The sequence below is a fragment of the Petaurus breviceps genome, unplaced genomic scaffold, assembly GCF_028583685.1.
Source record: "Petaurus breviceps papuanus isolate PSGF00001 unplaced genomic scaffold, PetGlider_PUasm1.0 89983, whole genome shotgun sequence".
Classification (NCBI taxonomy): Eukaryota; Metazoa; Chordata; class Mammalia; order Diprotodontia; family Petauridae; genus Petaurus; species Petaurus breviceps.
In genome coordinates, this window is record NW_027187150.1 from 296,983 (window position 1) to 319,490 (window position 22,508).

A 22,508-nucleotide genomic window follows, 5' to 3' on the forward strand; every position below is an offset into this window, starting at 1 on the left:
GTTTGTCATTCCTACAGCTTATTTTGCAGATGAGGAAACTGAGGCAAGCAGGGTTAAGTGACTTGCCCAGGGTCACTTAGCAAGCAAGTATCTGAAGCTAGATTTGAACTCAGGAAGAGTCTTCCTGATTCCAAGACCAGCACTTTATCTGCTTTACCATCCAGCTGCCCTCGTTTCTCTCCAGAACTTTCCATGATGAAAGTCCTGAAACCCAACTGATTTTTATGTATTTAAGATTCATTATATATAAACCTGTGCTAGGCCTTTCCCTATACTCAACAATTTTTCTAGTTTGCCCTTGTAACTCTTAATCTCATTTGGCACAATGACAGGGCAATTATAACCCAGCCTCTTCCAGCAGTCACAGCAGCAGTTAGGTACCAGTTGGTCAGTCAATAAGTATTTATAAAGTTCTTAATGGAGAAGACAACATGCAAACAATTTATGTACTGGATAAATTGGAGATAATCAGTAGAGGAAAGGCACCAGCCTTAAAGGGAAAGATATAAGTTTACAGAAAATATAAGTTACAGAAGATATAAATTTAACTGGTTCTTGAAAGATTCCAGGGAAAGCAGGAGGCATAGGAGAAAGGTATAAGCATTTATAAATCTCTTATTATACGCCCCTCTGAGGCAGCATAATGGTAGAGTTGATAGAACACCAGACCTGGAGTCAGGAAGATTAGTTCAAATTCAGTCTCAGATACTAGCTATATGACCCTGGGCAAGTCACTTAACCCCTATTTGCCTCAGTTCCTCTTCTATAAAATGGGGACATATTGGAGAAGGAAATGGTAAACTATTCCAGTATCTTTGCCAAGAAAACCCCACAGACTTGGTTACAAAGAGTCAGACAGAAGTGAACAACAACAATATGTAAGGCACTGTGCTAGATGTCTTACAAATACTATCTCATTTGATTGAAGATGAGGAAGGCATGGGCAACAGCCAGTAAAAAGGCCTAGAATCTGGATGGAATGTCTTACCATTGGGAAAATCTATCCCTAACTCTTTCTACCCATCCCAGGATGCACACACAGAGGAAAAAACTTACTGATGGGGTACATAATCAAAAAAGTTTGGAGATCACTGATCTAATGCACTGTAGGTAGAACTATGGATTGATCCAGTCTTTGAAAGAAAGTTATTTGGAATAATGCTATAAAGTGATTTAAATGTCCACACCTTTTGAGAGAGGCATCATGGAGTTTTCGAAGTTGACAAGCTAGGTGTTATCTGAGATTGTTTCCTATATTTACATCTAATATCTAATTCTGTCAATTTCATTTCAACATCTCTAGAATTTGTCCTCTCCTCTCTATTCGTACCCTTTTACAGAATCCTCATCATCTACACTATTTCAATAGCTTCCTAACAGTTTTGGGGACTCTTTTCCCCCAGCCCTGGATTCCATTTCTAATCTTTCTAATGCAAATATAAGGATGAGGTCAGAGTCTTTTCAGAAGTCTCTGGCTATATCTACATAAGAAAAGCCAGGAATGTGGGTAGGCCAGCAGAAGAGTCTGGGACCTAACCCCCTAGGATTAGCAGTGTCTTTTGTGCCCTTTTCTTCTTCTCATCTTCTCATCTAGATAGTGGAACAAAGTGTCTTTAGAGGGGAAAAACTGGGGAACTTGGAACACCAGAACTTTCAGAAATTAAAATTGGGAAATTTTTAGAGAGCTTTTATAGAACTAAAGGAATACTTAAAAAAAAAAAAAGATTTGAGCCAGAGGGCAATAGATACTTAGCCAAGAGTGTCTCCCCTGTTCTAAAGAGCTCAATGCCAAGGACTGAGAATTTCCTGCTGGAGAATCAAGAGGTCTGAGAGGCAATACTAGAAAGAGTATATAAGACTGAGGACTACACAAGGGAAGAGTGTTCACCTAGAGCTACTTGTTGGTCCGTGACTGAGGAAGTTCCTTTTATAAAAGAGCTATTTTTAAAAGTTTCTAATTTGAGGTAAATGTGCATGTGGAATAGCCAAGGACTTAATCTCAAGTCAGAAAGTGGTGATGGTTGTTCAGGTGCTTTCAGTCATGTTCGACTCTGTGACCCCATTTGGGGTTCTCTTGGCAAAGATGGATTGCCATTTCCTGCACCTCATCTTACAGATAAGGAAACTGAGGCCAATGGGGTTAAGTGACTTGTCATGGGTCGCACAGATCTGGTTATACAATCTGAGGCTGGATTTGAACTCAGGTCTTCCAGACTTCAGGCCCAAAACTCAATCCACTGTGCCATTTAGCTGCCCCCTGAAAGGTGGAAGAAAAACACAAACAAAAACTCCACTGGCATTTGCCCAATAGGTTCATGCTTGGAAGCAAATTTCAAAGATTATGTGTTCAGAAGGCTGTATTTTCATTCATTTTCTGATCCCCCCCCCCCCACAGGTAGAGACAATAGAGTTGGAATATTCCTTGCATCTCACTTTTAAAATTCAATCAATCGATATATGCCAAACATTCAAATTTCTGGTAACAGTTGTCTACCAACTTTCCAGAACATTCTCTCCTCAAAGAATTCAAAGTCTCACAGTCTTTTTCTTCTCAACTCCTACTAGGGAACTTCAGTCTATATAATGATATTTCCTCAAACACTGTAACCTCAATATACTCATTTAACCACTTCTCAAAAGAAAAAAGGTCATTGAGGGATAGTAGCTAAAGAATGCTCTAGAAGCATCATTTGAAACTAAGTATGTCAACCCTTTTTCCTGGCATTGTAGTAGTGGAGGAGCGGGAGAAGGAATAGCAAGCACAATATGTTATTTTCCAGAAAGAGAGAAAATGCTATTTAAATTGAAGTAATGTTTGCAAGTTGGGGGGAGAGAGAGGGAGGGAGAGAAAAAGAGGGAAAAGAGGGAGGGGGGAAAGGGGGGGAGAGAGAGAGAGAGAGAGAGAGAAGAGAAGGACTAACCATGAAACATACGGTACCTCCCTATACTGGACATATAACAGCACTGGTGCTGAATGAGTAATGTTGTCAGATAGAGAGGATACAGTTGTTTGGTTTTTCTTAACTATACTTATTTGTTACAAGAGAGAGTTTTATTGGAGTGAGTCAGGTTACTGGGAAGTGATGATAATATAAGTAAAAAAAGAACTGATAAACCATTAACTATAAAGACTGTCAGGAGTTTGCTTTGTATTAGTTGGAAATTCCTAAAGACATCATAGAATGGCTAGAAGATTGTGAACTGGATTGGATTCATCCTAGGGAAGGGCAGGACTGATTAAAATAGTATTTAAAGTTTAGGTAGAGATAGAATGCTATTTATTTCCAAGATAGTGAAACCAGATGACCAAAACCAGAAGCCAGTACAATGGGAAGCATATTAGTGTGACATATTTCAACGAAGAAGGGCCTACAGAATGAAGGGGGTTCTCATCTCATCCAAATGGTAATTCAGGAAATATTATTTGGAACATGAGCGCCTTGGTTCACCTCCATAAAGTGTCTTTACAAGGTGTGGTCTGTTCCTTGATTGAGGTAGGTGTGATGAGGGACGGAATCCCAATAGGTTCAGCAGGAACCCTGATCTTATCCAAGACCAAGAAACCTGCAATGGCATCTGGAAAGAATTCAGCTCAGCCTTATTTGGAGTTAGAGTTGAGAAAGTTTATTTTCACGCCTTTACAGCAGGCAAGAGTCCTTAGGGGACCTGCGAGTGAAAGGGGTCCATGCTTTTACTTTTAAAGGGTAGGGCTGCCATTGTCAGGGCTGACCAGATGGAAGGGACCTCAGTGCATAGATAAAGGTTAGAGCTGACCGAGAGGAACTTCTGACTTTGGTACATAGATAGTTTAGATGAGATTTGGGCCAGACCTGAGGAGACATGAAGAGATTAAGTAAGAACAAAGGAGTCACAAGGTGTTGCCTAGGCCTAATGTGGATAGGGGGAAGGAGCAGAGACCAAGCCTGGGAACGGGATTTCACAGATTACAATTTTACAATACAAACTGCAGTTACAACTGCACAGACTGGTTTTACAAATTGGTTTCACAAATTGACCTAGACCCCAGGTACCGCATCAGTTGGGCTTATAGGCTCCGGTCAGGGGAAAAAATAAAAGTAAGGATGATGTGATGTTAGGGAATTTAGGGGGTTTAAAGGAAAATTTTCACAAAGAACCTCATTCTTTTCTATTAGCTGCAAAATAAAAAGATGTACAGTCCCTAGTAATTCATGGACCACTCCAGTGATAATGCCATCTGTAGGCAAAAGAAAAAGCAGCAGGCAGTTTGCCTAGCTGTGACTCCAGCTGATTGTTCATCACTTTGTTGTTATTCTCTCCCATGGGGAGAGACATTGAATAACTAAGTGTGGTGAGGAAAGAGGCCAGGACTTGGAGTCAGAAGATCAATATTCAAGCCCTGGTCCTATGACTTAGTCTGTGGGACATCCGCCTTGTCATTTCAAACCTCTAGGTCTTGTTTCCCTTGTCTGTAAAATTTGAATTAGAAGTCCCCTTCTAGATCTAACATTCTGTGAAGTTGAGTAATTGAACATCTTCTGCAAGTATGGAGAGATTAACTAAAGTGAAAATGCAGTATTTTATGGAATCTTTCATGTCTCCGATCACCCCAAAGGCATAGTTATTAAGAGCAGGCAGGATTCTAACTGAGGGGTTGTGGTGGTGTTCAGGCATTTTTCAATCAAGTCTGACTTTTCATGACCCCATTTGGGGTTTTCTTGGCAGAGACATTTGACAGAGAGGTTTGCCATTTCCTTCTCCAGTTCACTTTACAGATGAGGAAATTGAAGCAAACTGGGTTAAGTGACTTGCCCAGGGTGACACAACTAGTGAGTGTCTGAGGCTGAATCTGAACTCATGACTATAGATGAGTCTTCCTGGTTCCAAGCCCAGTGTTCTTTCCACTGCACCCCCTAGGTAAATATCCTTTATTGATTTGATAGAACCTTTATTTACATAAGAGATTACCAAAGAGGCTAAATTAATCTTTTGAGACTTCTTTCTTCTGTGGGCCTTCAGGCAGTTACAGGGTCTGTAAGTAGTTGAAGCCATTGGCAGGGGAATTATAAAGATAAGAGATTCTTTAAGAAACTAGCATTTTTCCCTCTGAAATTCTGTGGTAGGTACTATCTTATTTGTGGAAACATGCCCTTTGGGCTTCTTTCTATTCTCCCACTGATGCAGAGAATCAGCAAGTACAAAGGGTAGTGGGAGGAAGAGGGAAGAGCACATCTCAGGCTCAGCAGTTTAGGAATCTCTAGGATTAAGGACATCTCAAAGTTAGGACTGCTTTTGCCTGATTTCAATTACTAGTGCCATTATTATTTTTTAACCTGAACCAGGTTTGATGCAAGACCAGCACTGGACACACTAGGATTGGTTGGGTTTGCATTTTCATAAGATATCCCATTTAAAAGGGCTCACATGTACAAAAATATTTATAGCAATTCTTTTTGTGTTGACAAAGAATTGTAAATTGAGGGGATGCCCATAATTTGGGGAGTGGCTGAACAAGTTGTGGTATATGAATGTAATAGAATACTATTGTGCTATAAGAAATGATGAGCAGAATGGTTTAAAAAATAACCTGGAAAGCCTTACATGAACTGATGCATAGTGAACAGAACCAAGAAAACATTGTAGACAGTAACAGCAATATTATTTGATGAAGAATTGTGAATGACTTGGTTATTCTCAGCAATACAATGATATGAGACAATCCTAAAGGACTCATAATAAAGCATATTATCCACTTCCAGAGAAAAAACTGATATTTACTGAATACAGACTGAAGCATGGTATTTTTCACTTTCTTTCTTTCTTTCATTTGAGTCTTCTTGTACAAAATAACTAATATGAAAATGTTTTACATAATTGCACATGTATAACCTTTATCTGATTGCTTACTGTCTAAGGGAGGGGAGAGAGGAAGGAGGGATAGAATTTGGAACTCAAAATTTAAATAAAAATGGTTTTAAAAATTTTTTAAAGAATAAATATTACTTAGCTCTTAAAATTTTTTTTAAAGGTTGGACTTCTGTTCACCAGACTTTAAATTCTATATCCTTCTCTCCTCTTCATGGCAAAGTGCAGGCTCAACACTCCCTTATCATCTCTGCCTCCTGCCTTCCCTGGATTCCCTGAAGTCTCAACTAGCATACCACTTTCTATAAGAATAATAAAACCTAATGTGTAGATGGTGCTTACCATGTATCTGGAACTATACTAAGCACCTTACAATTATCTCATTTGATCCTTACAACAACCCTACAAAGTAGGTGCTATTATCCCCATTTTATACATGAGGAAACAGGCAAGCAGAAGTCAATGACTTGCCCAGGGACATGAAGCTTGTCTGAAACTGAATTGTGAACTCTGGTCTTCTTGACAACAGAATTAGTACTGTATCCACTGTGCCACCGAACTGCTCTGAAAAGCTTTTCCAGATCTCTCTTAATGTAGTGCCTTCCCTCTATTAATTATCCTGTATGTCATTTGTACATAGTTGTTTCCATGTTGTCTTCATCGTTAGACTGTGAGCTCCTTAAGAACAGGGACTATCTTTGCCTTTCCTTGTATTCCCTGTACTTAATACAGTGCCTGATAGGTGCTTTTGTCCATTCTGCCTACATTTCTGTTATTTGGGCTGTTTGAAAAGCAAATAAGCTATTCATGTTTGTTTTTCTTTCTAAGAATGTTTCAAATGCCTCTTCATTACTTATCTTTTTTCCTTTATCATTAAGCTCATATTTGTAAGGTAGGTCACCATGGGCTACAATATGAGTTCCATTGCTCTTTGGAACACATTGTTCCATTCCCTTCTGTGTTTCCTGGTGGTTGTAGAATAGTTTACTAGAATTTCCTTGTCTTTGTATTTTAAGGTCTTTCTCCTGGTCACTTATAAACTTTGTTGTTTCTGAATCGAATTGATAGATTTGACCACTATGTGTTTTGGAGTTTTATAGCCTTGGGTGTTTTTTTCTTTTCTAGAAGCAAGTTATGATCTTTCGATTGGTATTTCATTTTCTGTGTTTAGAAGTACCAGGCAGTTTTCTTGTATTACTTTTTGCATTATGGAGTTCAGGTTTTTTGATTCATGTTCTTCTAGTAGATTCTTGTTTCTATCCTGCTTTGGAGATCAGAGTGGTTTGTTTGGATAAAGAGTATTGTTTAAAATATTATTGTTTTTTGGTTTTCTTCTAGATTGTCTTTTACTTCTATACATTCCAATTCTATTGTTCTCTCTTGTTTCTTTGGTGCAACTTGACATAGAAGATTGAAGTTTTTCTATTTCACCCATTATTTTTGCTGTGTGAGCTATAAATTCTGCTCTCACAAATCTCATTTCTCTTTTAGACCACTCTGAATACTGTGTTGTAGTTCCATGTTCTCCTCAAATTCCATAGGGTCCTCTGTCTCATCAAATATTAGGTTAGATAATTTTCCTTTGTTTTGCAAAATTTATTCATAGATGCCTGAACTCATTTACTAGAACTGGAGGCCATATTTCTTTACATTTTTTTCTCTGTTGATTTATCTACTTATGTTCAAGGTCTCTGAGTGTTTTTCTTCCTGAGACCTCTGGTAATTTCAGTCTTCTTTCCCCTAATTTTCCCCCATTGCTAATTTTCTGACTCCTTTCTCTATGAAAGTGGTTTTCTTGGGGCCTGGATCTCAAAACATCTCAAACTCCCTCCCATGCTAGGCAAATCATGGTTCTCCAGACTAGGTCTTTGACCCAAGTGACTTTTGGGGGAACAAAACTGGCCCCATTTGGATGTGGACTTTGTCCCTCAGGTTTAGTAGAGTATCACATCAGGACCCTGCACACTCCCCACACTTGATATTCTGTCCTATTCACTCTATTCTATGGTGATTTCAGTCATTTGGAGTTTGGATTTCCAAAGCTCTGGAGGCAGGGGTAAGGGCTGAACTCTATTTCAAGCCCAAACAACATGTTCTGTGCCTTTCCCTCTGCTCTTCTTTCCTGAAGTAATCTTTTGCAGCACAGAAGCTGCCCAGAAGTAGCTGGCTGTAACTGCTCCCATTAGATTTCCACAGCCTAGAGTTTGGGTCTCCATGGCAGGGAAATGGATGGAAGACCAGGGTATAGAGTAGAATTCTGTTTTGTTGCAAGTCCTTGGATGAGGTCCTTGGGTCAACTAGTGCAGCTACAATCTGTATTGTGGTGAGCAGAGAAGGTGCTGTGAACTCAGGTCAGGTGTCAGTTATAGTTTTTTTTTTCCACCTTCTTTTGGTTTCCAAGTATCCTAGACCATGGAAACAGCAGAAGTTGCTTTATTTTGGGTGTAAAATTTCTGTTTTGGAGAAGTTTGAGAGGTCATAGGGATCAGAGAAAATATCTAATCCTCCCGTCTTCTTAGTCATGTGACTCAGAAGTCCCCAGTAGATGCTCAATAGACATTTATTAAATGATTGAATTATGGCTAAAATGGAAGGTAAGGCTAAAAAGATTATTCTGTATTTAAGGGTGAGGAGAAGGATTTAATTATAAGGGGACCTTTTCAAAGTTTGTATTTTTAAAAAATAAAGCCTAATGGTTAATTTAAAAAAAATTTCAGTTAAGTTTTGGTTTCCTTAGTTTTGTTGATGAATAAAAGATGTTCTTTATCATTAATCACTCAATAAATGTTCTATAAATTTAAGCTCCTGGAAGACAGAAAATGATTAATTTTTGTCTTTGTAGCCCCAGTTCCCTCCAAAAAGCAGGCCCTTAGTAAATATGCTTGTTGATTGATTGAAGCTGTAACTGCAGGTTGTGTAAATATTCTTGCCCTTATCATATGTTGTTGTTGTTGTTCAGTCATGTCCGATTCTTTGTGACCCTATGTGTGGTTTTCTTGGCAAGGATACTGGAGTGGTTTGCTATTTCCTTCTCCAGCTCATTTTTACAGATAAGGAAACTGAGGCAAACAGGGTAAAGTGACTTGCCCAGGGACATACAGCCAGTAAGTGTATGAGTTTGGAATATGAACTCAGGTGCTCCTGATTCCAGGGCTAGAACTCTATCCACTACCACACCTAGCCGCCCCCTTTATTATATAGGTGAGAAATTTGAAGTTCAACATGAGACAAGCCAGTAAATGAGAGAACTAGGACTCAGCTCAACCACTTGTTCTGATTTTAAGTCCAGTGCCTTGGTCACTACATACACCCCACATCATCATTGGTTTAAGGCAAGATCTTGCCAGGAAAATAAAATAGAATGTTCCACTTCCAATCAAGAAGACCCAAGTTGAACTGGATCTGCCTCAGACGCTTATTATCTCCCTAACCCCTTGGCAAATTACTTAACCTCTTTCAGCCTCAGTTTTTGCAACTGTAAAATGGGGATAATGATACTATCTACTTCACAGGGTTGCTATAAGGATTAAACAAGATTACACATGTAAAGCATTTTGCAAAACTTAAAGCTATATAAATGTTATCATTATTATTATTAAAAACAACTCCAAAAATTGACTGTGAAAAACATCTTTAGGGTGTCTCTACAACACTCCATGTAGCATACATTCACAAAATCATATAACCTGCTTATATGCCTAACTTCAGAGGCAGGTCTTTTTTTTTAAGATTATCAAAAGAGTACAAAAACTGCTCCCACCAAACCATTTAAAAATGTTTAAATCTCCCCTTGCTTTACTACCCCAACCTCCTGCTCCAAGCTTATCACAGAGCCTGAAATTCCCACCAAACTCTTTCCTTGGGTCATTTCTAGAAAGTCTCTTAAAATGCAAATATCCTCTCTAGAAAGCATAACATATGAAGTCACTGGCAGCTATTAAAGCCTTGGTGAGAATTCACTTACTGAACTGGACAATGTTTGAAGAGAAAATAGAGGAAACCAAGGCTCTGAGGAAATCTGTAAAATAACCTATGTTTTGATTAGGGTAGGGGAAGGTTAGATGCATGACAGCTGTAGTGGAGCTTATCTTGGGTAGCTAAGGGGAAACATGAGAGTGTAGACACCTGGGTATTGAGGGTAACAGAAATGTCAAAAAGCAGTAGAGGGACCAAAGGGAAGATGGAAGAACAATGGAGTCCCCTACTTCACAAGTTTGCCTTGAGATAAGAAAATGTCTTTGAAAAACAAGGGCAACATTTTAAATTTATTATGGCTTTTGATCTAAATTATTTAATTATAAAATTTTATTGCTAGAAGAAATTACATTTTCTTTGGTTCAGAGACTCAGAAAGGTTGTGACTTAACACAATAAAAACTTTTCTACAAACTGACCAGACTTAGGTGGAAAAGGACCCAAATTACTCAGAAGTTAAAAAAAAATATAAAGTCTTTATTAACATTAAAATAGTATTAAAACAGTAGTAGCCTTTGTGAAACTTTCATGTGTGAAATACTGTTTGTTTTCCACATCAGAATTTTTTGTTTGCTTGTTTGGTTTTTAGGAGGACCTGAGTTCAAATCTGGCCTCTGACACTTAACACAAAACTAGTCACATGACCTTGGGCAAGTCACTTAACCCCAATTGCACTACCTTTCCCCCCCCTAAAAAAAAAGAATTTGGTCCTTTATTTTTATTTAATACCTCATTAAGAATATTTTTGTAGCAATACATTAATTCAATAAAATGAATCAAATAGCTTTCGTAGTATCTCAGACACGAGATGATCATAGGATACAGATATAGAGCTGGAAGAATTCTTGTAAGTCAGTAAGTCCAACCCTCTCTTTTTACAATTGAGGAAACTAAGCCTGAAATAGTTTAAGTGACTTCTGCAGGTTCCTAAAGATGTCACCAAAAGTGTCTGAGGCAGGATTTGACCCAGGCCTTATTGTGTTCACATGGAGTACTAGTCCATCCACTGCAGCATGGGCTGATTGACAGCAATTTAAAAAACAAACTTTTCAAATGTTTGCTATGGAGGCCATTGTTTTGAAAAATTTTTTTCTTAAAAAGATTTTTTTTTTCAATCAGCAAAAATCTGCCTTCTCCCCACTCTTCTTCCTCCATTGAAAAAGGGAAAACAAAACCCCTGTTACGTGCATGTATAATCAAGCAAAACAAATTCCCTCACCGACCGTGTCCAAAAAAAAACCAAAACACATCTCCATCTGCACTCCAAATCCTTGACCTCCCTTTCAGGAGTCAGGTAACATGTTACATCATTAGTTCTCTGGAAACATGGTTGACCATTACACTGAGCAGAGTCCCTAAGTTCTTTCATGGTAGTTTATCTTTTTTTTTTAAAGCAATTGGGGTTAAGTAACTTGCTCAAGGTTACACAGCCAGTTATTTCTGGGTGTGGTGCTAAAGTATCTGAGCCAGATTTGATCCAAGGTCTCCCAACTGGGGCTGGCGCTCTTACTTACTGCACCACCTGGTCACCCCAATGGTAGTTTATCTTTATAATATTGTTGTCATTGTGTAAATTCTTCTTACTGTTCTGTCCTTTTCACTCTACAGCAGTTAATCGAAATCTCAAATTTCTCTGAAACCATCCCCTTTATTATTTCTTACTGAACAATAATATGATTTTTAGAAAAACAGGGAAAGACTCACACAAAATAATAAAGAGTGAAATGAACAGAACCAAGAGAATATTGTATACAGTAACAGCAATATTGTTTTAAGAATAACTTTCGGGGCGGTTAGGTGACACAGTGAGTAAGAGCGCCGGCCCAGAGTCAGGAGATCTGGGATCAGTTCCGCCTCAGATACTTAACACCCACACAAAATAACTGGCCATGTAACCCTGGGCAAGTTACTTAACCCCAATTGCTTTAAAAAAAAAAAAAGAATGACTTTGAGTGATGATGCCCTCTCTGAAGCCTCCACACACTCTGTCAAACAGGTCACAAACCCCAGGACCTCCACCCTAGACAGCAATCCAGATCCGATCAGGTTAAAGCAAGAGTGATTACCCCTCAGACTGGTTTCTTGGTCCCCCTACAATCTGCAGGCCAGGAGCTGAAGCAGCCATGTGGCTGCAGCTGCATAGCCACTGCACCTCAGCCACTTCTCACCCCCAGGGTCAAAGGCCGACCACACTCCCAACTAATGGATTCCAAAGTCCACACTGCACTGACCTTTCACTTTGTCCTTAGCATCTATGGATTGATAATTCTGAAACCACCACAGCTGCTGGTGATCTGAAGTCCCTCCAGTCAGTGACTGGTCAGGCCGCCCTGGGGCTAAGACCTCTGGCTCACCCAGAGTTGGGCTCAGCTCCCAGAGCACTGTGCTGGCCACTTCCTGCCAGCCTTCTGGGCTGTCCTCAGTGGGAGGTTAGCTTCTCTTTGTCATTTTGTGGGTTCTGTAGCTCTAAAATTTGTTCAGAGTCCCCTTTTCCATGAATTGGGGGAGGTGAAAGCTGGAGCCCTGCTGAGGTCCTGTTTCTGCTCCGCCATCTTGACTGCCCCCTGGATTCTTTTTTTAATTTGCTTGTTCTTCTAGCCTAACTTCTAACTTAAGATTTTATGTTGGGGTCAGGCTCTTCATCCTTCTGGAGAGAGTGTCTGAACTAGTGCTGTTGCTTCTTTCTTCTGGTATTGAATGTTGTGTTACTTCATGCTATCAAGGGCAGCACAGGCTGAGAACCTGAAAGCTTTCCATGCTTCCAAAGTGATCTGAGCTAGGTCCCCTAGTAAGTTCTGTAAGCTCCTGACCTGGGTTTGGATTCAGGCAAAAGGCAGGTGGGCTTAATCTGTTTGGAGTTTCAGTTGACTGCTGCTGGACTCAGCTACTATCAGACAACTGGAAACCTGCTGGTTGGAAGGAATAGAACTGCCTGGGTTATTCCTACCTTGATTATTCCTCTGCAGACTTCACACTGTGCTATAGGCTGGAAATGAGACCCCACTGTGCTCCTGGGGTCTGAGCCACACTGATGGTATTTGCTTCTAAATTTGTCTCTGGACATATAGTCTAGGGACAGCAACTACTTGGACCTTGGAATTCCAATTTTGAGCACCTTTTCAGTCCAGTCTTCTTGTGGCATAGAAGTAGGTAGTGAGTGACAGGGCTTCCAGCTGGCACCTGTTCCTAAACTGTGCACAATTATATGCTACCATGTGCCAGATCTGTGACTTCCTCTTGCCCTGGTGCAGTGTCTTCCTGGTCTGAGGTACTCCTCAAGGCCCCTGGCCAAACCTATTCCCTAGTATCCACAGTCCTCTCTGTCTCTCTTCCTATGTCATCTTGGGCTAGAAAATATGACTTGTGATCTTTTTTCCCTTGGAAATCACAACCAGGAATTGGTCTAGTGCATTTCCCAGATCTATTTAGAGGCGTGTTTTATTGGGGGGGGGTGGCCGTTCTTGCAACATCTTAGTTCTTGCAACCTTTTCCATGAAATAACTGTCTTGCCAGAGAAAAGGAAGAAGATAGAAGTGGAGGAAAGGGGTGGGGGGAAATACCTAACTGTGGACATCATAGCCCATTTTGATTTTCTTTCTCTGAACCTTTAGAATATTCTCCTACCTCTTCCCCCAGGAGGATGTAAGCTCCCAGAGTGCAGGTCCTCTTCATTGAGCCACAGGCATCTCATGGGTGATGTATGAGTAGTCAGCCTCTCATGAGTGGATGCATTCATGCCAGGGGACAGGGTTGCATGTACCATCCTCCCCTTCACAACTAAGTCTATCCAGTAATGCAGTTGTAGACTCATGACTCTCTTACTGCTCCCCTAAAGACTCTGGAAGTGGGGGGAAAAACATAACAGACATCTCCCTCAATCCTGTGATACAGTGTGAATGCAGACCAGTTGCAGAGGGTGATGGATGACCATTCAAGGGGTAAGGGCTCAATTGTCATCAGCAGTGACCAGGATCAGGCAAGGGAAATCAGAAGGTTATTGCAGATAAGGGATGTTTGGGTGGTTCCCAGACTGTAGCTGCTGGGAGGATGATGGGTCCCTCCATTTGTATCCCAAGGGGTATCTGGCTCAGCTCCATTTCCCTGTGTTCCACCTTCCTTTGACCCTCTTCTCCAGGTCTCTGTGATGACTCCCCTTGAGCTCAGGTTTCTTGGGTAAGTATTTGATAGTGAAGTTTTTGAAGCTATTCTGGAAAGCTTTATTTCACTCACCTTGGATTTGGGGGAATTAGTTGCTGGAAAGAATAGTTTTTTCCACAGAAAACTGTGATTCATGGAGGACTTAGTAGAAGAGAAGGCAAAGAGTAGTGATAGATAGTGGTCTTCATATCTTAAAAGCTCCTCACTCACTAGACTCATTCATTGGCAAAGCCTTAACTGAGAAGTTGAATGCAGATGTAAATGTTAATGCAGAATTTTTAATCTAATTATCTCTAGTGTAGATGTGAATCAAAATTGCAGTATAAGTTTGTTGAGGCTTAGCCCTCAAAAACTTTTGCTGTGAATTTGTATGCAGAGAAGTAGAAGAAATAGTCTTAAGGGTCTTCATAAGAGAAGACTTTAGAGTTAATCAATCAACAAACATTTATTAAGCACCTACCAAGTACCAGGCAATGTGTTAAGTTCTGGGAATACAAAAAGAGGCAAAAAATACAGCCCTTGCCCTCAAGTAGCTCATAATCTAATGGGGGAGACAACATATAAAGAAATATATACAGAGTAAGCTATACACAGGATAAATAGGAAATAATTAGTAGAGGGAAAGCACTAGAATTAAGAGGGGTTGGAGCAGGCTTCCTGTAGAAGGTAAGATTTTAATTGGGAGTTAAAAAGTCAAGGAAGTCAGTAGTGGGGTTGGAGGAGGGAGAGCATTCCAGGCATGGTAGACAGCCAGGAAAAATTTCCCGGAGTCAGAGCCAAGAGATGGAATGTCTTGATCATGGAATAGGAGGAAGTACTTACTGCCCATATTAGACAAGAGATTTGGGATACAGGACAATGCCCTTTGTTTTCTGGTTCTTTTTAACAACTAATGCCAATAGCTAAAAAATGTTACCACCTACTAGAAGAGGAAGTATGTTGGTGGTGGCTCTAATTCATTTGCAACGTAGAGACAAAATTAGGCATTTTCAAAATTTTTGAAAAGTTAGCAAAATGAGGTTTACCTTGCCAAAGCACAGCAAGGCTTTGCAACAAGAATAGATTGGCACTGAGTTTCTCTGGACAAGGCTTCTTTCATCTCCATATGGAAATCACTATGGTCATGAAGGCAGGATATGGCAAAAGACATGGTGATTCTAGTGGTCTTCAGAAATCCACTAGTCAGAGGGTCTCCAATTCCACCATTTTGGGACTTTTTATGTTTTCAGATCACCGGGAAGCTGTGTGAGGAAAGGCAGAACCAATCAGGTCCTAGGTCAATTTTATCTCCTTTTAGGGAAAGCCAATTCATGTTGTAGGAGAGAAAAAGGAGGAGACTGAGTTTACCACAGGTTGTATGGGTACAGGGAGGGGAAGAAAGAAGCTGTGTCAGGGAGACAGGAGCCTGGGATCACTTTGTTTCCTTTTTCTTTTTGGAGGGCAATTGAGGTTAAGTAACTTGCCCAAGGTCACATGGCTAGTTTTTTTGTGTTAAGTATCTGGGGTCAGATCTGAACTCAGGTCCACCTGACTCCGGGGCTGGCACTCTACTCACTGTGCCACCTAGCCGCCCCAACTTTGTTTCCTTTTAAAGGGTAGTTAGGTGATACAGTGGATAGAGCACTGGAACTGAAGTCAGGAAGACATCTTCCTGAATTCAAATTTGGCCTTACTTACTAGCTTTGTGACCTTGGCCAAGTCACTTAGCTCTGTTTGCCTCCATTTCCTCATCTGTAAAATGAACTGGAGAAGAAAATGGGAAGCCACTTTAATATCGTTGCCTAGAAACTTCAGAAGGGGTCACAAAGAGCTGGACATGACTAAAATGACTGAACAATAATCCATGTCAAAGGAAAGAAAGAATAAGGGCATGCTTAATCCATAATGTAGGAAAAAGATGATAGATATCAGTACTATTAAAAAGTTAAATCCTCTACATTTTGGCACATGAGGCAAAATTTAGTCAAAGTCTTGCTTGCCCCTCTGCTTCCTAGTTATGACTCCGAGTGAAATACTTTTGCAGTAGATAGTAAAGTCCATTTGGTTCAGAGCTATTAAAATGTGGGAGGAGTCATTGTTTCCTAATTTATATAGTTCTGCTCTTAAAGGATTCCCTAGTTCAAGAAAAGAATATATTTCCTCCACAACTAAGTTTAGTTTTGGCTTCTGATGTTAACGTAGCAAACATGCAGTCAGTTCAGACACTAAGGCTACATCTTTACAAGCAAGATGAAAGGAGCTGATTCACATAAAAACCTACTGATGGAAAACTGTTCCTTTGGTCTAAATTATCCAGAGCAGCTGTCAATGTTGATTGAATTTATATGATAACAGCTTTAATACTCACTTCCCTTTGCCACTGTTGCCAGTAGGAATATGAGCAAGAGGTTGTTTTTTTATCATAAAACTCTTCATCAAACTATTCCTCTCCTATCAATCATACTTCACTGAAATCCTGCAACCTCCAGGATACTCTGAACAGATCACATGAAAATCAATAGCCTTTCAGTTCTTACCCTGTATTGTTCTTTTTTAATCAATTTAAGATTCAACATGAGAGAATGACGTATGACTTCATATGTGTAGGCAATCATTCAATCTATCAGTCAAGAGTGATTTGTATCACTATGGGCCAAGCACTTTTTTGATCAAATCGTTCTTCTCTCTTCCTCATTCATGACACACCATCTCCTATCCTTTATACTACCATTCACAATGCTTGAGGGTCTTTCCTTCCCAGATTGATTTTTTTTTTTCATCTAAGTAAAGAGGTCGTTCTCTGCCTCATTTCTTATTAAGCCTTAATCACTGAATGGGCATTGACTCAGTCAACCTGAGACCTGTTAAAAAACCTCAGCCAAGGTCCCCCACTGCATCCCGGGCCATCTCCATGTGTTGTGTTGATCTATATCTTGCTACTGGACCCAGAAGGATGTGTAAGAGAGAGGTGAGGCTGGTGACTTTGAACAGCCCTCCCTCACTTAAATCCAATTCACTTGCATGTCATGGTATCACCTCCCTCAAGTCATGGTCCTCTTCTAGATGCAAGAGCAAACAACAAAGCAACAACAATCTCATAACTAGAATATACTCTCTCCTTATCCGACCTCTTAGTGTCTTTGTACCTCTCTTCTTTTAAGATGTATCTCAGGCACCACTTTCTGCATGAAGGTTTTCCTGATCCTTTAGTACTCTCCCCCTAAATTCCCTTGAATTTAATTATTTAATGTTTTGTTGTTTTTCGGTCTTTTCAGTTGTGTTTGACTCTTCATGACCCCATTTGGGGTTTTCTTGGCAAAGATACTGGAGTGATTTGCCATTTCCTTCTCCAGCTCATTTGATAGAAGAGGAAACTGAGGCCAACAGGGTTAAGTGACTTGCCCAGGGTCACACAGCTATTAAGTGTCCAAGGTCAGATTTTGACTCAGAGAGATGAGTCTTCCTAACTCCAGGTCTGTCACTCTATCCACTGTGCCACCTATTTAATATGTATGTATGTATAACCATGTAACTATTAACTTTAAATGTATGCTGTATATATTCTTATGTGTACTTGTTTCTCCTATTAGAATGTAAGCTTATTGTGGGTAGGGATTGTTTCATCTTCCTGAGTTCTATGTATTGTGCCTGACACAGAGTGAGCACTTAAATACTTCTTGATTGACAGATGTATAAAAACAAAAATTAAACAGTTCTTGCCATATAGGAATTCATACGCTGTCAGGGAACTCCCTCCAATGATAAAGATGCCCACAAGTTAGTAGATAACCCCTGCTGAGTTACTTGAGGCAGCTAGAGATTAAGTGACTTTTCCAGAGTCCTATAGCCAGCTAATAAGCATTGGAGGCAGAATTTGAAACTAGTTGTTAACTCAAATCTTGGCAATTTCTCCACATTAGACCCAATTAACTAGCTATGACCCAGACCAACCATGGAGAAAAACTAGAGCTCTTCCCACTCAAATAGGATTAAAGTGACCATTTCTATATTACATAATTTTAGAAATGCTATAGAAGTAGGACATGAAAAAACCTCAGTGAAAAGGCTTAAATATATTTATTTGCAAATGTAACAGAATTGAGCCTGGCCCATTCCAATGAGCACTTTGTGCTTGGGTCACTTCTGGTGACCCACATACTCTTGCCCCTTGCTAAAGGGCAGGCACTGCCAGAGACTGGCAGCAAGATTGGTCTCATGATCACTGTCACTAAGGCCTGCCTATGTCAAAGATGCTTGGCACCCAGTCAGAAATAGTTCTCTATTCAGTAGAGAAGTACTATTTAAAATGACAATATCTGTTAAATATTTGAACATTCACTTACAATGATGTACAAAGACTTATTATATAAAGACAACTTTAAATAATACTTCCCAAATTAATTTATGGATTTAATGCAATGTCAATCAAAATACAAATGGGTTATCTCATAAGTAAACAGATAAAATTTATAAGGAAAAACAAATGTGTAAAAACAACAGCCATGGGGAACTAAGAAAAATTAAGGGTGAAAATTTAAAAGATCTAAAAATAAAATTTAGCAATTATAAAAACTAACTGGTACTGGATAAACATAGAAAAAATAGTTCAGTGGAACAGAATAGAGAATCAATAAATGGAACCAAGTATGTGTAAGAAATTTGTGTTGGTAGATTTAAATTGTATAACACCAAAGGAAAGGAAATATTCACAAAAAAATTTATTGGGAAAATTACATAGAAAATGGAAGGAAATTAGTTCATAAATATATCTCACAGTATATAAATTTCAATTAATTAATTTTTTTTAAACTTAAGACAGATTTTCTTGTAGAAAGGAGAAAATTTTATCTATTGAACACATGGACTAAATTATTTTCAACAAACAGATGGATTAGGTTACATAAAAAATACAAAGCTTTTTTGCACTATAAGTAATATATCAAAATAGAATAGAAATAAATTGGGAAAAAACCCTTATGGCAAATATATATGATAAAATCTGTTATCAGATACCTATAAAGCAGGTTACAAATTTCTGAGGTTAATATTAAAAATCCAGTGGATAGATGGTATGAACAAGTTTAGAAAGAGGAAACACATATTAATTGAAAAATTGTCAGCCAAAAAAACTTCAAGATTTCTCTTTATGTATACAGGATAGGCAAATAATTAAAAATCAACAAAATGATATTTTCTGAGGCCATAGAGAAGTAATTTGTCATATTTTAGGTGCAACTGAAAATTGCAGAAACTTTTTTGGAGAGTCATCTAACAATAAGAGTGACAAAACTCATCATAACTTTTGATCCAGAGGTCTTACTACTAAAGTCACATCCTAAGGGTCTCATTTCAACACATATTTATTGAGGGCCTACAATTTCCAGGATACTATGCTCGGCCTTAGGGATACAGAGACAAAATTAACAGTCTTAAGGAACATGGGGGGAGGGGGAAAGGGGAGGATACAACATATACACAGATAGGTAAATAGGCAGTAATCTGAGAGGAGAAAGAGAGCACTTACAAATGGGGAAGGTTTCTAAGATCAAAATCTACCTGAGATGAGCCTTAATGGGTTTTAAGAGTCAAACATGAGAAGGGAGCACTTTCCTAGAATGGCAGCACAGAGTTAGAAGATGGAATGGTAAGTCCAGGGAACCACTTTGGCTGGCAAATATTAGGTGAAGGGAATAATATGGAATAAGGCTGAGGTTTTGAGTCAGACTGTGGAGGGTCTCAAATGTCAAGTTGACAAGTGTCTATTTTAACCTAGGCACAATTTGGAAATGTCAGAATTTCTGAGCAGGGGACTGATATGGTCAAACATGTTTTTTTTATTCCATTTTTATTGCAAATTTAACAAACATCAACATGGATGTTCCAACATGCCAAGTATAGGAAAGAGAATTGTATATGAAACTGAATTGTCAAACTTGTTCTTTATGGAAATTGTTTTAGAAACAGCAGAGGATAAACTGAAAAAAGGAAGAAACTGGGAGCAGGGGGACCAATTAGGAGATTACTGCAATGGTCCAGATGAAAGGTGATAAGTTCCTGAATGAGGCTGTTGGTGGTTGTTAGAAGGAAATCGATTCAAAAGCTGCTCTAGAGATAGAATTCACAAGACTTGGCATCTAATTGAGAAGGAGAGGTACAAGGGAGGGAAGAGAAAAGGATGATTTTATAGCTGTGATGATGAGTGATCTAAGAATCATGATTCCTTCAGCAGAGACAGTGGAGGAAGGGCAGGAGTACCAGGGTAGATCATAGTTCCTTAGAGGCCATTAAGCTGAATCATCTCATTTTACAGAGGAGATTGATCTCTGGAAAGGCAGAGTGACCTGCCCAGGGTCACATTGCTATTAAGTGTCTGAGGAAGGATGGGATGCCTATGGGGCATCCAGATGGATATTGTCCAGCAGGTAATTTGTGATGTAGGTCTGGAGTACAGAAGAGTTACTAGGCACAGAGCTATAGATATGTGAATCATATGCATAGAGAGGATAATTTTAACCAAGAGGGCAGATGAGATTATCAACAAAAGGAATAGCAAGAAAAAAGAGGGCCCAAGACTGAGTCAGGAGATAGAGTATATCCCAGTGAAGGGTAGAGAAGACAAGCAATCAGAGAGGTGAGAGGAGAACAAGGAAAAAATGTTGTGAGAGAAAGTAAAAGAGGAGAGAGTATCCAGGTGAACAGGGTAATTACTGGCGTCAAAAAATTCATAAAGGTCTGCGGTGGCTAGGTGGTGGAGTGAATAGAGCACCAGCCTTGGAGTCAGGGGCACCTGAGTTCAAATCCAGCCTCAGACACTAACACTTACTAGCCATGTGACCTTGGGCAAATCACTTAACCCCAATTGCCCTCCCCTCACCCCTCCAAAAAGAAAAAAAATTTTTTTAAACTGCATAAAGTTCAATGAAGATGAGGACAGAAAAGGCTATTGGAGTTAGAAATTAAAAGAATAGTTTCAATGCAATGATGGGATTGAAAGGCAGTTTGCAAGAGGATATGAAATGAGTTTGAAATGAAGAAATAGAGGTTATGAGATTTTCTTGCAGTTTGTCTCTAAAAGAAAGACACATCCAAATATGTCCTATTAAAATCAAGGTGGCTTTTCTCTACAGGATCCCAAGTCATTCTCCTTCTCTTCTCAAGGTATTTGAGTAGCTGGTTCAGTCTTCTCCAACACAATCCTCAGTTTTTTACTTTGGGACTTCAATTTATATATTGATGTCCACACAAATTCTCTTCACAGTTCATTGACCTTTTCAACACCCATTTCTGTATCTTCCCTACACCTCAGTCACAAGAATGGCCACACCCTCGATCTTGTCATCAACCACAAGTCTTACACTTCAACAACCCACAACTCTGAAATTCCTCTATCTGACCATGCTGCCTGTCCTTTTCCCACTTCCTGTACCTCAGTCCTCACCACAAACTCCAAGAGGGCATGAGGAGGGGAAGGGGAAGAGTATTCCCCTCCCTGCTTTCTCAGACATCTTGCCTAGCCTCATTCTCCTTTCTTTAAAATCTTTTAAATGACCTTTTAGTTAACCAGTTCAACTTTACACTGTCCCTTGCTCTTAAATCCTTTGCTCCATTGTCCTAGCACAACTCATCCTTTTCCAAATCCCAACCCTGTGTCACCTGTACCACTTGGCTTCTCTGCATCTGCTCTCATGCTACTGAATGGTGCTAGAGGAAGTTACATAGCTTTGCTGACTGTGTCCACTATAAATTTGTAATCCATGTTCACCTGGACCCTCACTTCTGCACAGCAATTATTTTATTTTTCTTTAATTGACCCTCTATCATATTCCACTTCAAACCTTCCCCTCTCATCTTCCTGTCCATCCTTCCCTTTCTTTCCCCCTCCCTTCCCATCTCCTTTCTCTTCCTTTTCCTTGTCCTCCCTTCCTTTCCTTTTCTCTATACTCCTCTCCTCCCCTTCTTTTTTATGTTCTTTCCCTTCCTTCTTTTTCCTCCTTTCCTCTCCCCTCCCTTCCCCATCCTTTCTCAAACTTTACCCATCCCTTCCTGTCACTTCCCTTCCCTCCCCTTCTCCTTTCTCTTGGCATCTACACCTATCTCTTCTTCTCTCCCTCTTAGCAGAGGATACCAAGAAGATATAGAGGCCACTATCCTGAGTTCCCTCTCCCTAATTCCAAATTTCAAATAACCTTAATATATAAATACCATTCTCTCCTCTTTTGCTCCAGTCTCAGAAGAAGAGGAGTATGTGAAGCAGAATCTCAACATCCTTTCCAGGTCTAAGTCTATGATCCGATGGCCCATGATGGAAAGGGGAAAAAAAACTGGGAATCAGACTTTTAAAAATGGCCAAAGAGTAAAATGACAAATTGGGAGGGGGGCATAGGAAAACAGGCACGCTAGTGTACCAGTGGTAGAGCAGCAAATTGGTTCAGTCAATCTACAAAGCAATTTGAAACTATGCCCAAAAAAATGACTAAATGGTACATACTCTTTAACCAAGCCATACTACAACTAAACAAGTAAGCCAGAGAGATCAAAGAAAGAGGAAAAGGA

General features: G+C 39.6%; 1 protein-coding gene across 3 annotated transcripts in view; it reads right to left on the bottom strand.

Moving 5' to 3' along the window:
• LOC138176559 (utrophin-like) overlaps positions 1–22,508 on the bottom strand; it is a 382,659-nt gene that overhangs the window by 287,756 nt on the left and 72,395 nt on the right. The window contains exon 2 of one of the 3 annotated variants that reach the window (XM_069107346.1): positions 15,002–15,217. The exons of the other annotated variants lie outside the window; for them this stretch is intronic. The gene's annotated coding sequence lies outside the window, so the exon portion shown is untranslated. The remainder of the gene's footprint in view (positions 1–15,001; positions 15,218–22,508) is intronic. 3 annotated transcript variants of the gene reach the window in all.